Below are 15084 nucleotides of genomic sequence, written 5' to 3' on the forward strand. Positions count from 1 at the left end.
ATTTAAATATATGTACAAGAAAAAAGCCCTTCGCTTATAAATTATCAAAATATACCCACTGGGATGAGTATTATATATGTACTTTGCATTTTGCCCAAGTAAAATATCATATTTAAGAGTAGAGGGATCCAGAAGCATGTGTAGGGTCTACAAGGGAAATGTTTTTATTATTCTTATTCACTTCATAATCTTTTTGGAAACCATTTATTCAAATGGAGCCAGTACCTATTCCTTATTGGAACACAGGGAAAGATGAAGGCACTCTTGCTGGGGCTTAGTTTTGGCTGGCAGATTTTTTTTTTTTTTGCATAACACTGCAATCCTCACATTCTTCTACGGTTACTGGAACAGGTTTCATTTTTCCCCCTCATTACATACCCACGGGCCGGCTGATTTTGTAACGTGAACCCTGGTGGATGACTCACTGGGGTTCCATTAACTTTATCTTCCTCTGTTTTTACAGTAATTATTAGACCAGAGTGATTTCTGTGACCATGCGTGAGTTGAATTGGAGAGCACTTCCTGCTCGGGGAAACCCCACTTGTTCTGCCTAGCCTTGCGCACGTTGCATTGATTATAGGCACTGGAGCCTAGCAGATAGTGTTATCGTAGGCAAAACACTTATGAAAGGCCGACATTAGGAAAACAAAGTCAGTTGGGATCAAAGCCATGATTCGGATCCAAGTTTCAGCTTGGCTCAGTTTATGATGCCAGACAATTAAATAGACTAAAACAGTCATATAAGATTATTTCTCCCCGAGTTGACCTCGAGCCTCCTTTCAATACTATGGGGCCTATGTTTCAACGTCTGCCCTTACAATGCTACAAATGTGGAAATCTGCCCCAGTACCGTTCACATAATCCATGCTCTCACCCAATATCTTTGTGTCTATCTTTCTGTCACAGAGAGGGTGGTGGTTGCAAGGAGGTGGTGGAAACATAAACAGGATCTGAATTAAAGAAAGCAGGGGATAAATGCAGGGGATCTCTGAGGGAGTGATGGGATTTTTAAGGGCTGCATAAATTGGATGAATGGGCAGACTAGATGGGCCAAATGGTCTTTTTCTGCTGTCATGTTTCTTCTTTCTATGTTCCTATGACCTCTGGAGGGAAAATAGTGGAAAAAGGTTCAAATAGTGACTGCCCTAAAAGCTGATATTTAGGGGTCATTCAGCAAAAACAAAGAAAATACATGTTATGGCCTAGAAAAAAAAAAATGGAAAGGTGAATTTTAAAAGCCTGACGCGGGCCAAAACAACGAGATACGCACACATGTCAGACCGGCGTGCGCCGAGCCAATTTTAAAATCGGCTCGGCGCATATCTCCCGCCGAGCGCACAAATAAAAAAGTTTACAAAAGGGGGCGGAGCATGGGCGTGGTCTGGGCAAGGCACGGGCATTCCGGAATTTAAACTTTAAACTTACGCGTAAATAATTACGCTCCCTGACATGCGCCAGGGTCCCTTTACTTTACTGTAGGCAGATCAGCAGGGTTTTAAAGGTCGGGGCTAACGGGGGAAGGGAGGCTTTTAATCAAACCGGGAACGAACTGGGAAACCTGGTAATGGCCTCGGCATGCATGCCTTCTAAAGTCCCCCCACTTGCGCAGTTAAAGCGACATTTGCGCGCACAGGCACGTGTGCATGTAAAATTGAATGCACGTGTACGCGCGTCCAGGCTGCAGCGCAGCTTTATTTATTTATTTATTTATTGAAAAGGTTTTTATATGCCGCATATACACGCACAAAGTGGAGCTGGACGGTTTACAATTAAAAGGAACATGCATACTAATCAAACAAGGAATAGAAACAAAAATAAAAGTGTTGAATACTAAGCATGAAGTACAGACTCTGAATAAATAAAGGCGAATGACACTTTTTAACTTCTTGTTAGTTTGATGTTATGAGCTAGGAAAGGCTTGTGAGAATAAGCACGTTTCTAAGGCGTTTTTGGAGTCATGTTTTCTGGTGAGCTGTCGGATGTGGTTGGGCAGGGAGCTCCATACTTTCGGTCCGGTGACTGAGAAGGCACGGCTGCGTGTTAAATTCGGTCTGGCAGTTTTTACTGTGGGAATTTGAAGGAGATTTTTGTCGGCAGAGCGCAGATGACGAGCTGGTTGATAAATTCGGAGAGTGGAGCATAACCGTATAGATGAAGTACTGTTTAACAAAGTATGGATTATCATGAAAATTTTATAATGGATTCGCTGGCGAAGGGGTAGCCAGGATGGGGGTTATATGTGGTTTCTACGGGGGGGGGGGGGGGGGGGGGGAGGTAAAGAGTCTAGTGGCACAGCTTTGAATTAGTTGAAGCGGTTGTAGTGCATTAGTCAGGGAGGCCTATGTATAATGTTATAAATGTTATAAAATGTGCGCGTCTCTGGGAGCAGACCGACGAACGTGTGCACATGTGAGCCTGCTCGCTTGTTTAAAGGTTACCATCCCTGAGCGCACAGCAGGAGACACCATAGATACTCCATTAATGCTCCCCTCCTCTGCCTACAGAAATGGCCATGATGACTTACCCAAATACAAAATTTACTTTTCTTTGCCACTGGGAGCCTTCAAACCTAAACATATTCACTCCAGCTCTGAGCTGGCATAGCACAACAGGCTCATGACCACACCCATGCGTCTTCCATGATGCAGTATGCTGCATTCCCAGAGGCTTTTCGTGTTTTTCTGCCAGCAACACCGGTAGCTTACATTGCGTACATGCAGAGCAATGCAAGAAGTCACCAGGATCACAGTGTACTGCGATTCTGGCACAGAGAAAGGGTTCTTCCAGGAACAAGATGATTGGGAGGGTCAGGGTAGAGGTGAGAGAGAGAGGACAGGAGCTTTCTTTGAAAGGAGTCTTAACCAGGGAGGGGCGGAGGAAGAAGAAGGCACTGACCATTACTACTTTTCTTTTCAGTTCATACCTGGAGGGTTTGGGGGAAAGGTCTGCAAGCCACTTTTTTTGCAAACTTGAGCATGGGGTAGGGATTCGGGCCACTAGGCCTGTGGACTACCTTTTATTTTTAGAGTCCATTACTACTTAATCAGCTATATTATTTTGAATACAGCCGGTTATGGCTAAAGTTATCCAGCTACACAAGGCCGGATAATTTTAAACCTGACCAACGATATTCAAAAGCTAGCTACTTAGGTTTAAAGTTACCCGGCTACCTTTAAGCTGACAACTTTAATCGGGGATATTCAATGGGACGTTTATGCCACTACATATCTGGAATAACTTATCCAGCTAAGTTTAGTTACATTTAGCTGGATACGTTATCTGTTCGTCTTTTTTTGAATATTGGCATCCAAATCTTTGAGGATTATCTGAATGACAAATAGTCTCCCTCTAATTCCAGTGGCATAATGTTCTACAATTTTGGCTTGTGGCAACATGTAATAAAGTAACATGGGCCAATCTAAATGAATTCATTGAACCTACCAGTCCATTGTATTCACAAGACAAATGGCTCCTGTTGTCCATAGAGGCCAGAAGATAAGAATTAAGATTTTAAAGAGGGAGTCATACATGATTGGTAGCCATGTAACTCCTTAAGAAGGGGGGAGACATTGTCTCTACCCATTCCCCTTGTCATCACTCAAGCTGCAGAGTTTTGGACTATTTACAGCTTTTGATTGTTGTAACCAGGAGAACAATGAATAGGGAGTTACAGTAATCCAGATGAGATGTTACAAGAGTGTAGCCCCCATGATGGTTGACCCCTGATAACAGTTCCAGAGGTCTCATTTCAAATTTTGGTTTTAGATGGACACAGTTACTATAACACAAGATGTAATTTCAGGGTTTCCTGCATAGGGGGATAGTTTCCTTTCAAAGCCCTCACATTACTCCTAATGTTTCCCACTTGTAAGTCTTTTGCACACAGCATTGATAGCATAGAGAATAATGAAGTCACTACTCAATGAATCACAAGGAGAGTTGTTTTGTGGTTTCCCACATTTCTCTTTTACTGATAAGGTGCAAATGATGATTTCAAGTCTTTACAGCTGTACACTTCATTTTCAAGTTGTTAAAAGTGTTTTAGTAAGTTTGTGACTTCTTAAGATCTGTGAGGGAGTATACCGGAAACTCCCTCAAACTACCTTAAGGAACCGGCCACAGAGATCTAGCCGGGTCTTCTTTAAGGATCAGCCTCTCAAGGGATTCTGAGCCCAGGGAGGATCCTTTCAGCCTAACATAAATTAGAAGGGCCCAGAAAAGTTAGAGAGGCCCCAGAGAGTAGGCAGAAACTTACCATATGCTAAGACCTGTTATGTCTAAGAACTGTGTATTATTTGAAGCTAAGGTGAGCCATGTTGTTTGTTTTGAGTTGACTTTTCAGGATTATGTATTACCTGAGCTAAGCTGTGCTACATTATTGGTATTGAATTACCTTCTTTCACTGTAAATAAAGTGCACCTAAGGAACAGCCAGAGTCTGCCTCCTTTTTCCTCTGGCTGTCTCCAAGTCGCTACCACTCAAGTTACCACACAGTCTCATACTTTCAGATGTTATATCAGATTAAATTAGTTCTTTTAATTATTTGATATCTTCCCTCCCATTGGGTTCTGGGTAAAGCTTTTGTGCTTCCCTCCCATGGTAGTTTGAAGTATCAAAGATGTACTTTAGTCTTTTATCTCCTACCTTCTCTTGTAGCATCAAGGGTGATACCTTTCTCTCCTCAACTCCCAAATCATCAGTAAATATTCATGAGCCATAGATGTGATCCATCTCCTCTCCTTCTTTCCCTTTTCTCCTTCTTCCTCTCACAGGATGGCTGGAAGTCCTCCCCTCCTTGGACCTTGGTGTTCTCAGATTCCTCTTTCTAGAAGGGGACCTCTCCCACTGGATTGAAGAACAAAATGAATCAAGCTTTACTGAGTCCCAAAAAAAGATTTGGCACTCCAAACTCAAATAAATGGAATGAGAGGGTGGAAAGACACTCCCATCCAAAAGAAAGAAATCAACAGAGGTCTAAATTAAGTCAGAGCTTAGCACCAGACCAGCTCTCTCCTCAAAAGCCAAAGGGATCCACGTAGGTAAAATGGTGATCTCTCTCTGTATACACCACAGGACAGTTCCACTGCAAGTATTCCACAAGGGGGAGCTGCAAACACTTCACCCCTAAACTGTCGCTCCCTATACAAAATGGTAAAGTCTTAACTAACTCCAGTAGAGAGCTAACAGGATCCCTACAGAAGGATCTGAAGAACTAATTTTAACTCATCTGAATTTACATAGGGACATAGCTGTCATATCATCTGAAGCTTTCTAAATGCAGTTTTGGAGACATTTAAGGTTTGTTACTCAAACCTTACATGGGAGTCTAAAACAAAATTTAAACCACATGCCCCCTTTTTGGAAAGTAATTCCATGTCATTAAACTGTGTAGATAATGGTAGAGAAGTAGCATTTTGTTTCCTGGCCCAAATAATTTCAGTTTTATTTGCATTTGATTTTATTTCTCTTCATGCAACTGGAGATTGTTGCTAGACTCTGATTTGCTTTTTTGATAGCTATACATGATTCAGCCCCAAGCAGAAAAGAGCTTAATATCATCAGCATAAATCATGTATCTTAAGCCATGTTGCTTAATAATTTGCCCTAATGGTGCTAAATATACATTAAAAAGTACTGGCAATACCACCACGCCCTGAGGGACCTCACAATAAAAGTCCCTAATCCACCCCCAAAATTACTTTCTGCATTTTTGCCTGCAGATGTGGGAGATGTTACTGCACAGGCACCTCTCAAATAATCCAGTGAGTGAGGGTTTTGAAAGTGGGTGAGAAGTCCGGTGGGATCAGAAATGTTGAATACCCTCTACGAGAGGTGAATTTTAAAAGCCAGGCGTGCGCCAAAATCAGGAGGTATGCGCACATGCAGGACAAGCATGTGTCCACCCAGTTTTAAAAAAGTGGGAGGATGCGCACACGTGCCAATGCAACGGGCATCTAGCGCTGGAGAAAAAAGGGGGCGTGATGGGGGCGGGGCATGGGCATTCCAGAGGAGGGGTAAGCGAAGTGCACGCAAGTACTTACGAGCCTGGGCGCATGCCCAAGTACAGTGCTGCACAACTTTACTTCTGCTATGGAGGAGGTGTAATTAAAACAAAAAAAAGGCATCCCTGAGCAGTTTAAGGGGTCTGGGGTAACAGGGGGGAATATAGGCTAAAGAACCGGGGAGAATTGGTGGACAAACTGGTGAAACTGGTCATGGCACGGACGCGCGCCTGTTATAAAATTTTCCCGCTTGTGCGGCTCATACCCGACTTTACGCGGCTGCACGCACCCACTTACAAATTGGGTGCATAAGATACGCGGGCCTAAGCTAATTTATAACATAGGCACATATGTGCTGGGTCAGTGGGCTCATGCCAACACACATGCGTATATGTGCCCGTGTGCCCATTCGCCCCGAGTGCATCTTGCTCATCCACGAGTGCCAACAGAGCCATTTCAATTCAATGGCTTTTATGGAAACCTGATTGCTGGGAATCAGCCAATTAAATGTTGAAAGAAAATCTGTTAATTGATTAGCCATTATACTTCTTCCTACAATCTTTCTTCTGAAGGACAAGTTAGGAATAGGCCTAGGAGGTAAGATGGAGGGGAGGAGAGGTTGCAAGGAAAATCATTTGACCTTTGAATGAGGGGGAACTACCCCTCCTTCTAGTTAAAGCTCCTGAAGCTTTTCTAGAAGCCCTGATTCCAAGAGTCAAATTAGTCATGAACACTGTTTATAGAGGGCCGATATGAACAAAAGAGACAGAATGTGTTCCGTCCACTGCCTTGGCATGAGTTTGACCAGAGGTCTGAAAGTCAGATTCCTCATTAGCTGCAATCTTTTTCCCGAGTGAGGCATCCCACCCCGCCTTGAAGACCGAACTGAGCATACAACAGCATCACTCTACTGTCACTGTGTGCAAATTCTCAGCCGACACTCTGCAGAAATGCCTAATTTTGCTGTTCTGTGCTTGTCATATGTTATTTGTCACATTTCCCTCATGTCTGTGAAATTTCCATAACACATTTCCCTGATACAAGTTAAATGTATCTCACACATGACACGTAGCTGCCAATGTTACTTCTTGCTGCCCACAATTAAAATGATCTCAACTATATATATTGAGTTTACTGGTTCTGAAGAACAGTCAGAAATGTACATAACAGTTCAGTTTGTTGTCTTGATGAATCTGGCTGGCTCTCCTCTCAAGAGCCAACAACTATTCAAGATTACATTTTAAGGGCTGATTATATTACAGAAACTTCTCTTGGCTTGACTCTTCCTTTTAGGATACACTGAGAAGATGCAGCAAGAGAAGACCATGGTCAGGGCCAAGAAAGAGCCTCTACTTCCTCTTGCTCTTCATTCTCCTCAGTGTTGACAGTTGTTCTCATAAGACCATTTGACGTGTCATGCTAAGTCAGATCAATGGTCCATCGAGTCCAGTATCCTGTGTCCGACAGTGCTTAGCCTAAATCACTTGGAAGTAACCAGCAGATCTTAATGGAAACATCCCATCCCTGTTACTCACTCCTAGAAATAAAAAGTTACAATCTCCCCATCTGCCTGGCCAATGATTGTTAATGGACCTTGTCCTCCAGAAACCTAACCGATGCTTTTTTTTAAATATTATTAACCTTGACAACATCCTCTAGCAACAAATCCTAGATTAATTGTGCATTGAGTGATAAAGAAATGCTTTCTTAAATGTGTTTTAAGTCTGCTACCAGTTAGTTTCACAGAATGTCCCCCAGTCCTCAGGGCCGGTGCAAGGGGATTAGGCGCCCTAGGTACCTTCTGCCATGTGCCCCCCCCCCCCCCCCCGGTCACACCGCCACCCCGATTCCTACCTCATTCTCGATCGTACCCACCGAGTATGTGGTTTTCTGGGCCATGAGCAGGTTGGGCACAGCTCTTGGCCCGCTGAATCTCCACTCCTCTTTGCCGCCGCTCGCAGCCCCACATGGCTCACGCCCCCTACTGGTTGGCACCCTAGGCCCAGGCCTAGTTCTCCTAGTGCTTCCACCAGCCCTGCCAATCCTAGTACTTTTGAAAGGGTAAATAACTGTTTCTTATTAACCTGTGCCACACCACTCATAATTTTATAAACCTCTAGCATATTCCCTCAGTCATTCCTTCTCCAAGCTGAAGAGACCTAACTGTGTAGCTGTTCTTCGTAAGGAGGCCATTCAATCCTTCAATCCCCTTTATCATTTTTCTTTCTCTTCTCTGTGCCTTATTTAGTTCTTCTATATCTTTTTTGAGATGGTGGGGAGGGGCACCAGAACTACACAAAATATTCAAGCTGTGCTCACACCATAGATCTATATAGAGGCATTATGATGATCTCAATTTTATTCTCATTTCCTTTCTACTGTAAACCGGTACGATAAGACGTGGTCTTGAGCATCGGTATATTAAAATAATTTAAATAAATAAATAAATAAATAATAAATAAATAATTCTTAACATTCTATTTGCTTTTTTGACCGTAGCTGCACACTGAGCTAAGGATTTCAACATATCACTTACAATGACTCCAAGGTCCTTTTCCTGGGTGATATCTTCTAATATGGAGCCCATCGGACATTTTGTACACACAGTTAAGGATTATTTTTTCCCTAGGTGCATTACTATGCTCTTGTTGACATTAAATTTCATCTGCTTTTTAGATGCCCAGGTCCCAAGTCTGGCAAGATCCTCATTCCTTTTCCATTTGTTAATAAGTTAAACAACACTGGTCCTAGTACAGATCCTTGAGACACTCCACTATCTACCTCTTTCTTCTGGGAAAAATTATCATTGGGCATGTCTAACCCCTAGGGCCAGCGTGACCATTAAGCAGGACTAGGGCGCCAGAAGTGGGCGGGGTGGTGTACACCATTTTCAGCATCAACCAGATTGGGCTGCGGGGAGAAAGAGTGCAAAAGGACGGTAAGAGGGAGAACCTGACTACATATATCTATCTATCTACCACTGTATGAGGGGCACTTTCAACTCAGGGCACACAGTGGTACATTGGTCTGCCTAGGGAGCTACAGACCCTTGCAAAAGCCCTGCTAACCCCATCTTTGAGTGAAGGGAGGTGAAAGCTGTACAAGAGACAGGGGCTGTGCAGCAGATAAGGCCTGAGTAAGAAGGGATAGAAGGGATTGGATGACCATATCAACCCCACTGATGTCTTTAGTGATCTCACAGTTTTGTGGAGCAGCTCCACATAATTCATCTGTTTGGACAGCAGTGTGATCGAGAAAACAGTGATATAAGTTAGGTATGACTTCACCCTTTATAGATATAGATAATGGTGTGCAACTGTCTTCTTTAGGCATCATGTGCCTCTTTACAATTAAAGAGCTTTCACTCAGTGCGACTTTAGCCATCTTCACCTGTATCTTTCTCAGTGTCTCTATTTCTATCTGCAATATTTATTGCCAGAAGGACTCCAGAGGTTTGTCATGTGAGGAAAGTTGTAGGAGATGATTTCAGTCCTGTACTTCTCCCCCAGGAATTGGTGGCCCTCATAAGTGTATGGCTACATAGAAAAAGGGTACAGTGAGCAATCTTTACATCTTAGTGTTAATTCAATTCTGAACACATCCCATATTTCCTATTTCCTACTGTTTTCTATCTGATTTTCTGACCAATAACACAATATATAGCCATTCCTTCTGCCTAGTGATATGTGAGCTTTAATTAAAAGTTTGCAAATTAGTTCAGTGGATCCGTAAGAAGTTTGCATGTTTACTCTGATAGCTGTTTGCAGGATTTCACAAAAAGCTGCTTGGAAATGCTATTCTTTCCCCATTGTTTGCTATGGTTTTGAGCTCCAAAAATGTTTTGGGTTTTTTTTGTTAATGAGGTATTGTGATGATTGAAAGTGTGGGCAAATGTTTTCGGCTTCTTCCCCTTAGCTCAGATTGACTTCACAGCTGGTGCATGCTCAGTCTGCTTCTTCCACCCATTTCCAGATATTGGTGACATCAGAGGGAATGAACAGAGAGACGTATGTATATGGTAACAAAGTTGATAATATATTACGTGATTCCACACAGGGTTCAGTTTGAAAACCAGCACAACGGGGGTGGTTATTCAGTTGTCCTATGATATGTGGGGCCTACAAGTTATGTTGTTAGGGCATGGGCGGATGGCTAACATAGAAGATGACTCATTTTTATTCTCCAGAGTCAAAGAGTAGTTCTTAGCCTACTCCTCAGAGATTGTAGATTGTATGCATTGTATTTACATGGTTTGGTGTCATTCTGCTTATTTTTGTAGCCTTTGCAAAATCTTTGCTTTGGAGCCCTTCTCAGCACTTTTGCACAATGGAAATCATTCCTTTAAAAGTTTTCTGCTGCAGCTTAGGGTGCATTCTTTACCCACATTGAACAATCATTTAATTGGGTGTATGCAGATGCTTTCATCCAAACAGGACTGTGCCACACACTACCATTTTTAGCACCTCAGAAATTGCTGCTCCTGCAGTGGATGTTCTAAAAAAACAACCCACATTTCTGGCACCTCTGCTGCTTGAAGACGGGAGAGATAGGTCAGCAGTTATTACTATTATTACAAAATTACACTTAAGTAAACGGAGTGCAGGAGGATAACATTTCACACAGCTAGGGGAAGATGGGAACCTTGGCTTCATCTTTCAGAGCTCCTCCTGTCTCGTAGCTCAGAGCTTTAACCACCAGACCATACCTCCCACCTATTTCTGACAGAAATATCTGATCCTAGACAGTCACTGGATGTGGAACACCACAAAACCCAGCCTCCAGAAAAGTGAGAGATCCTGGTGGAGGAAATCATTAAACATGAGTCAGGGCTGTGGTACCCACTACAGCCAAAGTTAGCTTCTCAGCGAAAGCAAAAAATGTAAAATGATGTCTTAGCGAAACAAATTCATCGGGGCCCAGTGGATCATTAATGAAGCAGCGGAGCAGTCTTAAAACCGCAACCTAAGGAAATGAATGTCACTGACTGTGGTGCAGGTAGTCCTGCAGGACAACGAAAAGCAATCCAGCTCCCAAACTGTCCCGTATTCCCTCTGATGTATAGGGACAACCTGAGGCTGCCCACGGATTACCCAAAGGCCTGAAATGGGCAGAGATCTTCTTTCCCTAGGAGATTTAAAAAAAAAAAAAACACAACCCAAAAAACAATTAAAATACAGGTGAGAACTGAGAGCAGGTTTAAGATCTTTTCATACATACTTGTCACTGGAACTGTCTTTTCCATGCTCAGCTTTGCAGCAGCCTGAGGGCAAATTCTAGGGCTACAAGCTCAGTATTTTGCCACCAGCATTTAGAAATTCCACCATCGATCTGCAGCATGCCTGTAGGCGGTAGTGAGAAATATACCCATATACTGGCATTTCAATAGTAAAACTAATAATAATAATAATAATAATTTCATAGAGAAGAAATGTATTCCCTTTATCAATAAATAGTAAAACCCATTGCTACAGCTTATTACAGCTATCTAACTATTGACTAGAATATATTGACACTTTGACACAATATATAGGGGACAACCAATATTCTGTCCTTGTCCATGGCTTGGTGGGATTATATCAGAAGATGAACTTGTCTCTATAATGACAATACAGTGGCAAACAGATTCAAAAGGTCACCACTAAATATATGATGCCAGCTCTTAAGAAGATAAATATTATATAGATATTATAATTTGGATGATCATCCAGTTTTGAAGCTATTTCTTTTTTGTTTTTTTGTTTACATTTATTTCTAACCCAAAGTTGCCTTTCTGTCCCTGAAGACCCTTTTCCTCTCTCTCCCCTAGATTTATTAAAATGCTATAAATATAGTGGAAATAGCAATAAAAAGGGGCGTGGCTATGGACATTTCTCAGCTCCCGCATCGCGTAGCTATTTTTCACGTTGTGAGCAACATTATCGCGTCACGCGCTTTGTCAGCGCATCGCACGTCATTAGCCAAAGTGCATGCTAGTAGCTGCATCTCACGTTGTGTTATGCACATTGCGCAATATCTTTCTTTTATATCTATATATATTTTATATATACCCACTTCCTGCAGCTGCTTCTTTGAGGGTGTGTCACGGCGTGGGTTAGAGGAGAGGAGGTGAGTTGTGGTTTAGTGGATTAGGAGTTCTTATAGCGATTTCTGAGTATGTTGTGCTGTTCAATTGACTGTTTTTCCTTGTGTTTACCTTGACCTCTGTCTTTTGTCTACCTGTGTGTGACAGTTTTTGTTTGTCAAGTTTGTCTGTTTGTCTTTTTCTGTGGAGGAGTGAAGACATGTGTGGAGAAGTGGTGGTTGTGGAGCGGATGGAGCATGAGAGGCGTGGGGAAAGAGGAGAGGAGAGGAGAGGTGTGAGGGGAGGAGGGAGGAGAGGAGGAGGGAGGATGAGGGCAGAAGTGCTAGGGTAAGGAGGAGTAGGGATAGGGCCAGGAGTAGAGATAGGCATGAGGAAAGGGATAGGAGGAGGCGGGAGGGGGAACGGGATAGGTAGGCGAGGATAGAAGAAGGAGGATGGCAGGCTAAGGATAGAGAGAGAGAGAGAGAGGGCAGAGGGGAAGGGAGTTTGCAGGGCAGGGACAGGAGGGGGTTGGACGTGGGAGTGAGAGCGAGGAAAAGGGAGGACACCTCTCCCTAAGGGGAAGTGGCACCCCATTCTGGCAGCAGGATGCCCTCGGCAGAAGGATCTCAAGTTCAGCATCGAGAACAATGAGATGATTATCGCTGGTGTCCTTGAGCATTATCCCTCCTGGTTTGGAAACCATGAATCCAGGACCTCCAAGGCATTGAAGGGCCAGATCTGGCACAACACTGCACAGGCAATATCCAGGTGGCGTGACGTCAAGTGCAGTGCTGAGCAGGTGGCCCACAGGTACAGGGACATAAAGGCACAGTTAAAGATGAAGGTCAGCAGCCACAACAAGTACTTCCAGCAGCTCGACAGAGAAGCCCCGTGCCCAATAGTGCTCATGCCCATGGAGGAGTGCCTCATCCAGCGGCTGGGACCAGACGTGTTCGAGGGCATGGCTGAGCGGTTACACACCACGCGAGCCAGAGCCAGTAAGTTCACCTCAACTGTTAATGGCAAGGCTGCTTCAGTTGTGCACATCATTTAGTATAACGTACTCACATTGGGGTAGATTTTTAAAAAGTACGCCCCTGTGTACTTTTGTTCGCACACCAGGCGCAAACAAGAGTATGCCGGATTTTAATAGATATGCACGTAGCCATGAGTATCCTTTAAAATCCGGGGTCGGCGCGCGCAAGGCTGTGCAAAATCGGCAGCCTGCACGTGCCGAGCCACGCAGCCTGCCTCCGTTCTCTCCACCCCCCCCCCCCGCACCTTCCCCTCCCCTCCCTTCCCATACCTAACCCACCCAGCCCTATCTAAACCCCCCCTACCTTTGTTTGAGAAGTTACACCTGCCCGAGGCAGGCGTAACTCGCGCACACTGGCCGCGCGATTCCCCAGCCCAGGAGCAGTTTCGGAGGCCTCGGCCACGCCCCCGAAAAGCCCCTGGGCTGAAACCACGCCCGCGGCCCCGCCCCCGAATTATGTGCCGCCACGACACGCCCCCCAGGAAAACCACGGAAGTTACGCACGTCCCGGGGCTTGCGCGCGCCGCCGAGCCTATTCAACATAGGCTCAGCGCGTGCAGGGGGAACTTGGGGCAGATTTTCAAAGGGGTAAGTGCGTACCTTATGCGCATACCCCTTTGAAAATCTGCCCCATAGTCTGAGATGCAAAGTGCTCATGTCATGCCAAATGTTCCATGTGTGTACCTCTTATCTTTGGTACTTATGTTTTCTTCTTTGTTTCCACAGCTCTCACCCAGGCCTCTGCTGGTCCCAGCTGTCAAGCCTCAAGGAACAGCAGTCAAGCCCCTGGGACCAGCAGAACAGCTGCAATGTTAACTGCACCCTTGCTTATGGATGCAGAGACCCAATTCAGTGAGGAGGAGCAGCAGCAGCATCACAGCCCGCTCCTGGATGTCCTGGCCTCAGCAAGCCTGCTAAATGTCAGTCTCAGTCTCTCTGGCTTAATGGATGAACCCAGCCTGCAATGGAGCACAATGCAGTCAATGCAACCTTGGTCAAGCTCACCACATCGCCAGCACGAGGCAGCAGGCACTGAGGCGGACCAGACCACCAGCCACCTCATGCTCCTTCTGGAGGCCGAACCATCATCTGCCAACATGAGCACAGCACCAGCTCTATCCCCAGCACCAGCTGTACCCCCAGCATCAGCTCTGCCACCAGAAGCAGCTGATTTTACTGGAAAGGAGCCATCGTGTGCAGCTATACCAAATATGGGGGCAGAGCTAGTAGGCCTAAGGAGGGCTGTCTATGGGCAAGCCCAGGCCATGCGTGCCCAGACAGCAATGCAGGCACAAGGTTTCACTACAGTGGTAACATCAATAAACAATCTCACTGCTGTCATGACCCAGATTCTGCAAACAATGCTGGAGCCAGCACCTGTGCCTTCCCCAGCCTCACAAGACTCAACCCCATGCAGCAGCCTCCATTCAAAGAGACGACTGAAGGGGGGGCACCTCAAGGACATGCCACCCCCAAATGGCAAGTCACGGTGTGGCAAAAGTGCATGAACCCACCCAAACACCTGGCCTCTAAGGCCGAAGAACAAGACTTGAAGGACAAACCTGGCCAGGCCTCAGTACAGAGTTCCTGTGCCGGCTAGATGGAAGAAGCCTGCTGGGCCTGTCCCGTCTTTAGAGTTCCTGTGCCGGCTAGATGAAAGAAGCCTGCTGGGCCCGTCCTGTCTTCAGAGTTCCTGTGCCAGCTAGATGATAGTGATAGTCTAATGCGTGTCACTGTAGTCCTGCAATCTACTTCTAATGCCATCCTCTATGCTCTGCCCGTATGCCAGCCTCTTTGAGGCCGTCTCCAGTCACGGTTCAGCTGCTGCCGCTGCCTCATCATGTCTCGTGCTGCTCCTGATGCTGATGTCTCATCTCATCTCAGCCTGCTGCCACTTCCATATGCTGAATCTTCTCCTGAGGCTCCTCTCTCCATGCTGCTGTGTCTTCTCCTGGGGTTCCTGCATCCATGCTGCTGTGTCT

The sequence above is a fragment of the Rhinatrema bivittatum genome, chromosome 3 (genome assembly GCF_901001135.1).
Source record: "Rhinatrema bivittatum chromosome 3, aRhiBiv1.1, whole genome shotgun sequence".
In the NCBI taxonomy this organism is placed as follows: domain Eukaryota; kingdom Metazoa; phylum Chordata; class Amphibia; order Gymnophiona; family Rhinatrematidae; genus Rhinatrema; species Rhinatrema bivittatum.